The sequence below is a fragment of the Ovis canadensis genome, chromosome 19 (genome assembly GCF_042477335.2).
Source record: "Ovis canadensis isolate MfBH-ARS-UI-01 breed Bighorn chromosome 19, ARS-UI_OviCan_v2, whole genome shotgun sequence".
Classification (NCBI taxonomy): domain Eukaryota; kingdom Metazoa; phylum Chordata; class Mammalia; order Artiodactyla; family Bovidae; genus Ovis; species Ovis canadensis.
In genome coordinates, this window is record NC_091263.1 from 65248721 (window position 1) to 65258299 (window position 9579).

The 9579-nt window shown below is 53.2% G+C and overlaps 1 long non-coding RNA gene across 1 annotated transcript; it reads right to left on the reverse strand.

Moving 5' to 3' along the window:
• Positions 1-5054: 5054 nt before the first annotated feature.
• Positions 5055-6853, reverse strand: LOC138424745 (uncharacterized). The gene is made up of 2 exons (XR_011250956.1): positions 6771-6853; positions 5055-6279 (listed from the first exon to the last, which is right to left on the reverse strand). It is a non-coding gene; the product is annotated as an uncharacterized lncRNA (long non-coding RNA).
• Between the last annotated feature and the right edge of the window lie 2726 nt (positions 6854-9579).

Below are 9579 nucleotides of genomic sequence, written 5' to 3' on the forward strand. Positions count from 1 at the left end.
TCCCAATAACAAGGTGTTTTTCCACACAGCTGTAGAGGCTTTCCCCTGGAGGGAGTGCTCTAAAGCCTGAGTGAGCCTCCCTCGAGCTAAAACTCAAAGAGCAGCTCAACACGCAGCAAAATGGACAGTATTTGCAGTGCTAAGAACTGTGTGCTCCACAACTGCATTACTGAAAAAGCTAATGTAAAATGGGCAAATTCCCCCTCTAAAAGGGATGGTCACAAGCTGGCTTGTCTGCGGCAGGTTTCAGGCTACCGAGCGCTTTTCATTACCATTAACTGTCTAAGAAACGATTTCTGAGAAAATAAGCCCATGAGAGGCACAGCTGGGCAGCTGAAGAAGCAAAAATTATGCTCCCTTACAGTTTGTGGGACACACAGAAAAACCAAGGCAACATTTATCAGCAGACTCACATGGATCCAAAGCACACCCCAGCTTTGCTACTCCCTGGGTCTATCTGCTGTGAAGATAACGCCTTCCATTTTATCTTGTCGTCTCTTAGCTTTCCTGAGTTTTCAGTTGACTGATTTACTATATATTGGCATTTCCTTCCACTACATTTACGCCACTTAATTGTTTATAGGACCATCACGTGCATTTTAAACAGCTGGTTTCATAGTATTTGATCAGATATGTTCTGTTTAAAACATGTCACTGATTTGAGGTAGGACTCTAGATCATGAGGCAACAGAACATATTTGGTTCTAGATGATTCAACAGCATTTTTGCTTCACCTCAAAGTGTTTCACTAAACCATGGTGAAAGCACATGACCCTGTTAGTACTGTTGAGCCTAAATAAGTACCTTTTGGCGTCCGGTTCCCCTCCTCCAAAGATTTTAGCTACGAAATGCCTGAGGAAAGCGCATGACCAAGTTCATGGTTCAACTATTTCCACATCTTTCTGCTCCTCACAGTGACACTTATCCTCCCTGACAGCCACTCCCATTGTGCTCTTTCCTCGGCCCAACACAATGGACACAGGCAGATACCAGCAGACAGGGAGGACGTTTTCCATCCCATTGCTCCCCAGTGCGGAGGGACCAGGCTGAGGTTACATAAGCCCCTCCTTAGCCCAGCACTGGGGTGAAGAGAATTTGGGGTTCGTGACGAAGTCACGGTCTGCAGGCCCGGACTGACCCTGTGCTCAGCATCGTGCTTTACACTAAGGCAGGGCGGCTGTAAAGGGAGGGCCGCGTCGCGGGACCACCCTCCCTCATGCCACCCCCTCAAACCAGCTGGGTTCAAAGTGTGGCCGGACGTCCGACCTCGCTGTCCAGACTAGACCGTAGGGTCGTGGGCCCCGGCACTGGCCTCCGCCTCAGACTACACACTCCCGTGCCCTCCTGCCCCCGCCCCCGGGAGCTGTGCCGCGCGCTTACCTGCCCTGACCACCCCCAGGCCCGGGGCCTGGACCCGAGGGTCCGGCGGTCGCCCGCGCCCCGCCTGTCGCCGGGAGCTGTCCTCCGCCTGCCAGTGCTGAAGGCGGCTTCCCGGCACCGGGGCCCGGGCCGGGGCCGGAGCCTCCGGGCGGCAGCGGCCCGTCGCCAGCGCCGCCCTCCAGGCTGGCCTCGTTGCCCATGGCGGGCAGGCGGGCGGGCGGGGTCGGGGTCGCACTGGGCCCGGGCCGGCGGCTCCCGGGCGACTCTCACACGCTCCGCTCCGCCGCCGCCGCCGCCGCCATCTCCCAGCTCGGCTAGCGCCGCCGCCTGCTACTGCGCATGCGCGGCTCGTGTGCCCCTCTCCGCACACGCCCCCCCCTTCCACGCGTGCGCGCGCTCCCGCAGGCCTCTGAAGTCTTTAGTCCACGAGCCTGAGGCTGGATCGCCGGATTCAGCCGCCGGCGCCGGCGCATGCGCCCTCCGAGCCGGCGGGTACTACCAGGCGTGTGCCGCGAGGGTTGGTAGGAGCGTCCCGCCTACCTAGGATTGGAGGGACACGGACAACTAGACGGGTCCGTGGGGGCGTCACTCCGTGCCCTGTCTTGGAGCCAGTGGGGCTTTCTCGGGGAACTTGGGCGTGGGAGCTCTCATTGGGTAACTTCAGTGTCCCAGCTTTTGGCAGACTTTGTGGGAACTGGCCTCAGAGAGGGGACGCCGAGTGTGGCGTTAAAGGATGTTTAGGAGTTTGAAACGCTAATGAACAAAGAGTGTTCAGAGGTACAATGTCATGGAAGGACGGAGATTTTAAAGACTACTGAGATATGGGGCTGTTTATGAGGTTCTCAAAGGCTAGCTGGGGAGTGAAGACTTTATACAGGTGGGGCAGTGCAACCATCTGGGATTCAGGTCCAGGCTTAGTCCCAGGAGATGAGAACCTCAAAAAAGTGTCCCTGGGAAAGGTGGACGGTGTGTCAGGGTTGGCCTGAAGCCAGATGGAAAGCTGCCTCAGTAGGCCCTCGAACAGTGACCTTGGGGGTGGGGAGGGGGAAGAGTTGATACTTCTTGGAGGTTTTGAACTGTGGTTCCCAGGGAATGTCAGATGAGGGGCTGCAGGCTGCCTCTGCATGGACCTGAGAGCTTACCCATTACGTTTCCCGCACCTCACTATTACAGACTTCAGTGCTTGCCTTCTATTCTGACTCCTTGCTTCTCACACAAACCTGCGTTTTCCTGAGGGAGATTATTTCTTAGAAGATATCCCAACCTATTCCTGGCTTCATAAATCGCAGCTGTGTAGAGGAACTTAAGTAAACTTGGACATATTTTACAAACTCATCTAATTCTCCTAATGATGGAAGTGAAAAGTGAAAGTGTTAGTCGTTCAGTCTTGTCCAACTCTTTGTGACCCATGGACTGTAGCGTGCCAGGCTCCTCTGCCCATGCAATTCTCCAGGCAAGAATACCCTTCTTGCCCTTCTCCAGGGGATCTTCCCAACCCAAGGACTGAACCTAGGTCTCCTGCATTGCAGGCAGATTCTTTACTGTCTGAACCACCAGGGAAACCTAATGATGGAAAATATATCAAATGGCATGTCAGCAGTTCTAACCTGAACTGGTATAATCCAGGGATTCCTATGAACTGATAACCAGATGGACAGACCTTAGCTGGGCCTTCCCGTGCACACTGATCTGCTCCCTATGACCTCTAGGATGGAGTTTCCATGAAGCCTGGATTGCTGACTTGACTACCTGACTCTGACAGCCTGGAATAATAAGAGCCTCTCTGCCCATGTTATGATGGTCTTCACTGTGTTTCCTCCTGTGTTTCAGTCATCTTTGTGTCTGGTGAGTATGTGTATCTAGGCTCCTCAAGGATCCACACCTCAGCCCTGCCACTTTCCAGATGGGACCTTGGCAACTGACTTAAACTCACCAAGCCTCCATGTCCTAACCTGCAAAGTTATAATACTAGCCCCCTCTAATGTGAGGGATTGTGAGAGTGGAGTGGCTGATACAAATAAAACACAAGAACAAGGGCCTGGTGTACACATGACCAAATTTATTATTAGTTGTCTCTCTGGTGGATGGTCTGGGATTTGGAGAATTTGTGCCACACCTTTTCTCCTGGGTAAGAACATGTACACAGGCACTATGAGCAGGCCAGTGACCTGACCTTGGCCTGACCCAGGCCCTTCCGGCTTCACAGACACCAGTCAGTGGACTCCTTGAAAGTGGGGGAGAAAAGGATGTTTGTTTTTGTAAAAGCCATAAGAGCTATGGCTTCCCATAGATTTAAATCAACGTGCCCCTGGTTCCAGTGGGGGTAATTAGCCCTACCTGGGCAGCGGACCTGGGGAGTTGCCCTCGTCAGAGTGGATTGTTGGCTGTTAGCAGACCTCCAGGGTCTCTGCTGCCTTGGTAACAAAAACCACAGTGCAGTGGAGACCTGGAAGTGTGAGTTAGTGGTTCCCCTGCCCTCCTTTCCAACTGCCAATCTCACTTCCTCCGAGAAACATCTGCAGGAACACGCCTGCCGTGTCCACATCCACCCCTCACATTTGGCCCAGGGACTCCTGCTGGCCAAGGGATGGCGCTGGCCTCTGGTGGTCTGGGGCTCTGACTCAGTCTCTGGTTTTTATTCACTGTTCCAGGAGTTGTTTCCTTCCTTCTGACTTAGAGTGGGGGCTCTTCAAGAGCAGGACATTGTCTGGCTTGCCCTTCAGCAGGGCTTCGGGGTTGCTGGTTGGGCTGAGTTCTCTAGGCAGCTCCGGGCATTTCTCTCACTGGCACTTCCAAGGGCTTCACCAACCACCAGGCTAAAAGGACCCCAGAGGGACCTTTGAATTTAGCTCCTGCATCACTGTGTATGGGTTATTCACTTCGTGAATAACAGGGACAGTGCTGAGGTTGTGCCCAAAGTGTCTCCTGCTGGAGGGGTCATAGATGAGCTACCTATACTAACTAGAATTCACTAGGCTTGACTTCATGACAAGTGAATGCACAAATCTCTTCAGTTCAGTTCAGTTCAGTCGCTCAGTCATGTCTGACTCTTTGCGACCCCATGAATCACAGCACGCCAGGCCTCCCTGTCCATCACCATCTCCCAGAGTTCACTCAGAATCACGTCCATTGAGTCCATGATGCCATCCAGCCATCTCATCCTCGGTCATCCCCTTTTCCTCCTGCCCCCAATCCCTCCCAGCATCAGAGTCTTTTCCAATGAGTCAACTCTTTGCATGAGGTGGCCAAAGTACTGGAGCTTCAGCTTTAGCATCATTCCTTCCAAAGAAATCCCAGGGTTGATCTCCTTGCAGTCCAAGGGACTCTCAAGAGTCTTCTCCAACACCACACTTCAAAAGCATCAATTCTTCGGCACTCAGCCTTCTTCACAGTCCAACTCTCACATCCATACATGACCACAGGAAAAACCATAGCCTTGACTAGATGGACCTTAGTCGGCCAAGTAATGTCTCTGCTTTTGAATATACTATCTAGGTTGGTCATAACTTTCCTTCCAAGGAGTAAGCATCTTTTAATTTCATGGCTGCAATCACCATCTGCAGTGATTTTGGAGCCCAAAAAAATAGTCTGACACTGTTTCTACTGTTTTCCCATCTATTTCCCATGAAGTGATGGGACCGGATGCCATAATCTCTAAGTATATACAAACCAGCAGTTGGGATGTCTGGTACCATTTCCTCCTGGGTCCAGCTGGTGCCCAGTCAGGGACAGGATGGACCTGGAGCCCCTACAGAAGTTTCCAAGCCCCCTAAACTTCACTTGCCAAAGGCATTTTCTTCCCACTTTGATGTGACATATGACCCACAGCAGTCATTTTGGAGAAAGCCCAGATGGGAGGAGAATCAGTCTACATGCCAAAATAGAACTGATGGACGGACACACGTCCACTGACTTCTCCAGCCTGTGCTCTCAAACACTGATAAGAGACCAGAAGGAAAATGTAACTGGGGGTGGGGGGGGACATCTATCCAGGTAGAAAAAGGCCTCTTCAGAGCCAGCTTGGTGCTGGAGTTTGTGGAAATGATTAGTCATTGGGAGGCAAATCTTGAAAGCATGAAGAGATGCAAGGCCTTGGGACCTGCACCCAGATGCCAGCTGGGCCATGGGTGAGGCACTATGCAGGCGAGCCCAGGCACAGGAGGGGCAGCGTGCAAACTCTGAGGCTTTCCTGCTTCCCCACAGAGCCCAGTTCACCCCAGGCCGCTACTTTCAGCATGGTGACCTCCACAGGGAGGCTCAGGAGGCAAAGATGAAGATGCCGACGGTGGTGGCGAGGAATGACAAACTTTGCCAGCAGGAAGAGCATGGAGGTGGGAGGGAATGAGGATGGCTGGCTGAGGACAGTTCTGGATGGCACGGTGCCATGGGCTGTGGACTGTTCCCGAGAGAAAGACTGGGAGAGCCAGCTCCCGGGGTCTCCTGACCACTCTGCTCTTCCGTTGTGTTGTAGCGCTGCCGAGGCCTGTCTCACCTCCCAGGGAGAAGCCACTCAGGAAACTGGATCCCTGTCTGCATTCCTCCACTGGGATGGAAAAACAGGACTGAGAGAAAAGAAGGAAGGAAGCACGACGAAACAGAAGGTTTCCCTCCTGGCTGAGGTTTGTCAGCACCACCCACCAACACGAGCAATAAGGCAGCTCCCCAAGCAAGCCGCAGGCTAGTATGCGGCTACAAATAAGAAACCCGACCAATCTGTGTCCTGCTCAGCAGCCCGTCCGGGCTGGCCAGGACACTTTTGCTTGTGTCCTAGGTTCTTCAGATGAGCCGTGCCTTTGGTAGAGTAGGAAAAGGGAGCAAAACTGAAAGGTATAGAACTTGCTGGAGGCCTTGTCTGCCTAATTCCTTTCCTGTTGCGCTGTGCGAATCTTTACGTGCATTCTGTGAAAAGAGCCAGGGGAAGAAAAAATCATCATAAACGTTTATCACCAACCTAGCCCTACCGCCCATGCAGTGCTCCCAAGAAAGCTCATTAAGCCCCATTGCTATTAGAGTTATGTGCTTCCAAAGGCTTGTTGTGACAAGAAAAAAATAACGAAGACATGCTTTTGCCAAGTTGTAAGTGCCCAAGTCAAAACACGCTGCTTTTCCTTGTCCCTCTGCCTTCGCTCAGACAAGCCTCCAGGCTGGCTTTGTGGATCTCATTCATGCATACCCGCATACTTATCCTCCTTCAGCCAGTGCCAAGCCTATATTTACTCAGTATCAGGCCCAGTGAAGACTAAGGGACCTTCCCTCAAGGAGTTCAGTTTGCAGAATGGGAGAGACAAGCACATAAACGGTTTCCTGTAAACTATAGAAAATACTATCTCAATCCCCATTGCAATCCTTCCCACTAGGATTCTAGTTTCCATGGAGTTGCCTCCACCTACCTCTGTCCCACAGGTGCGGAGGTAAGGGGTGGGGAACAGACCCAGGTGGCAAGTCATGTCTCTCCTGACGAGCCCATGTGCCTGGAGCAAGGCAACAGAGGTTCAGACATGACTTGGACAGTTCACGGGAAAGGGACAGTTAGCTCAGCCCCTTCATCAGACTCAGTTCCAGTCTTCAGGGAAGTCTTTTAAAGAGAACCCTATCTCGTGAGACTCTGTGGCTCTTCTACTGCAAATCGAAGCCCATTATTGAGAATTACCCTTTACCACCAGGGATTTCATGGGACATAGCTATGCTCTGCACTGAGCTTTGTCTTTTCCTGGTCAGAGTGGATTAACATAGGGTTGGTTTGTCCAGGAAGCTTTCAGGAGTCACTGGAACAGTTCCTGCCTTCTAGGAAAAATAGAATAGCGCAGGTCAGTGAAACAAAACCCTTTTGACAAGTAGAAGGGTCCACAATCCCTTAGGCCTCTTCCAGGATGGACGATTTCAATTTCACTAAATTCAATGTAGTTAAATTTCAGTTCAGTTTGGCACTTTCGAGCCCTAGGACAAAAACAGCATCACACTAGGCCCCAGGGATGCAGCAAAAACTAAGGCCGTTGAGCCCATACTACGCTCACTGAAGCTGCAGTCTCCAAGTCTGGCCTTTGCCTGCTGCTCAAACCAGGCCCTGATTCTGGAGGCCCTGACTGCTGGCCCTCCGTGCAGGGACCGCTGGCATCCCCTGTAGCCCTGCGTGTAGCCAAAGCAGACTCGACCAGGCGAGGGCTGAAGTCACACACAGGTCTCCCCAGGTTCTGGGGTGGGGAGCAGCAGGTGTCAGTTGTACAGAAGCATCTGGGTTACTACCGCTAGTTATGTACTGATAACTGCCCCAGTTGGCAGACCCGGCATGGACATCAGCTCTCCTAGGTGGTAGCCTTTCTGACCAGAAGCTAATAGTGCAGACTGAGGAATTCCTAGTACGGCTGAACAAGGGACAGCCTGCACTTGCCACTGAGCCTTCCTTCCCCCAGTCTTTGCTCATTTCAACCAAGCCCTCCCCCTCATCCCCAGATCTGCTCCAGAGACCTTCCTAGGGCTCACGGGGTAGCTGCGTCCCTCTCCTAGCCCTGCCTGGCCCAGGGCCTCTCTGAGGAGAGACCTGGGACCCAGGACTGGCCTCGGGAGGCACAGTGGCTGCTGAGTCAGAGCCACTGGGGTCACAGCAGATTGTCCTCCATCTGTCATTTGCACTCTAATAATCGCTGTAGTGGACACAGGGACGCAGAGCTGGCCTCCCCACTACACACATGTACACCTTGTGCTCCTCAAACAAGAGGAGGACTCCGCCCTCTTCCGCATCCCCCAAGCCCAGGCACGTGTTCCCTGAGGGCGAGTGCATTCAGGACCAAGCTGGTCCTCTCCCCTAGGCACACCCAGGGACAAGCTGCTGCCACCTCCCATAGGACCTCCCCACCCCTGCCATTGTGGGCTGAAGCCAGCCCCTTTCTTCACCTTTCTTTCCCTTGACCTTGTGCAACAGAGGTGCGGAGGAAAATAGGGTGTGATCCCTGGAAAAGGAGCAGACTGACTCGGCCTCAATTCCCAGCCGTTTTGGCAAATCCCAAACCTGGGCTTTGCCCTCTATGACCTGCGGCTGCAATGCCATGAGGAGGCCACAAGACAAGAGTACCCTCAGGGTTAGGCCCTACCTATCACCTTAGCCCTCCTCGAGACCTCTGGTCCAGTCCCTGGCCGTCTTGGCCCAGCCCTAGGCGGGGTTCCAACCTGCCACAGCCAGCCTCTCCCAGCTCCCAGACTCTCCCCCAGCCAGCTGTGACTTAACCCCGCCCACAGTCTGACTTGCCCATTGCTGTCAGGCTTACTCCAGCCTGTGGCGCCACCTCCTGGGAGCCAGTGGGCACTGTCCCTCCTCTTTGGCCCAGAGGGCCTGGCAGTTGGCTCTCTGCGGGGCTCACGCAGGACACCCCTAAATCACTACCAAGGTCGAGAGCTGCCCCTCCGACCGCCCAGAAACCACCCAGGGACACCTCCTGGACACACGGAGTCTCACAGGGACACAAACAGACCAACTTCGCCCCATCTCAGCTGTGATTCTAGGGTCACCACCACCGAAACTGAGGGCAGAGGGGCTAGCGAGGGCCCCAGTGGCCAGGTCTCCATGCTGGTGCAGGGGCACCCCACTCCCAGCGGATGGCAACCCTCACTTTGAATCTCTTGCCCTACCTTCTCTGGGTCTGCTAGCATCCTCATAAGGAAAAGGGTGCCCCTATCTCCTGGGGTGAGGGGAGGAGGCTTCAGATAATTTGTTGCTGCTCTACCATAGGAACAAAATTTTACAATCTAGGGGGGAAGAAAAAACCTACTTAGAATTGAATCTGTTTTGCACTGGCCATGGTACCTGGACCCTTGCCCTCAAGATGGTGGATTGAGAAGGGAAGCATAGCAGGAAGTGTTAGCTTAAAAACTTTAGCCAATCTGTTTTTAAGATAGAGTAATAGGAATGAAGCGCACCTTTGAAAGGTGAGTGGGGCCTTCCATGCTTTAGAGGAGCCAGAGAAGGGTCTCTTGTAGGAGACTTTTCTGCCTGTGGGGAGCAAGGTGAGTTACGGGGAGCCTCCAGTCCTCATCGAAGTGGTGATGTTCTAGACAAGGCTGGCTTTTAGGAGCTCTTAGACACCCTAGTATTCTGCAGCCAACGCCAGGACCCAGGCCTGGCCTGAGGCAGTGCCTTTACACCAGGAGAGATGGAAGAGTCTTCTAGCCTTGTTTAGATTCCCTGCCCTTTCTAGAGACAGATGC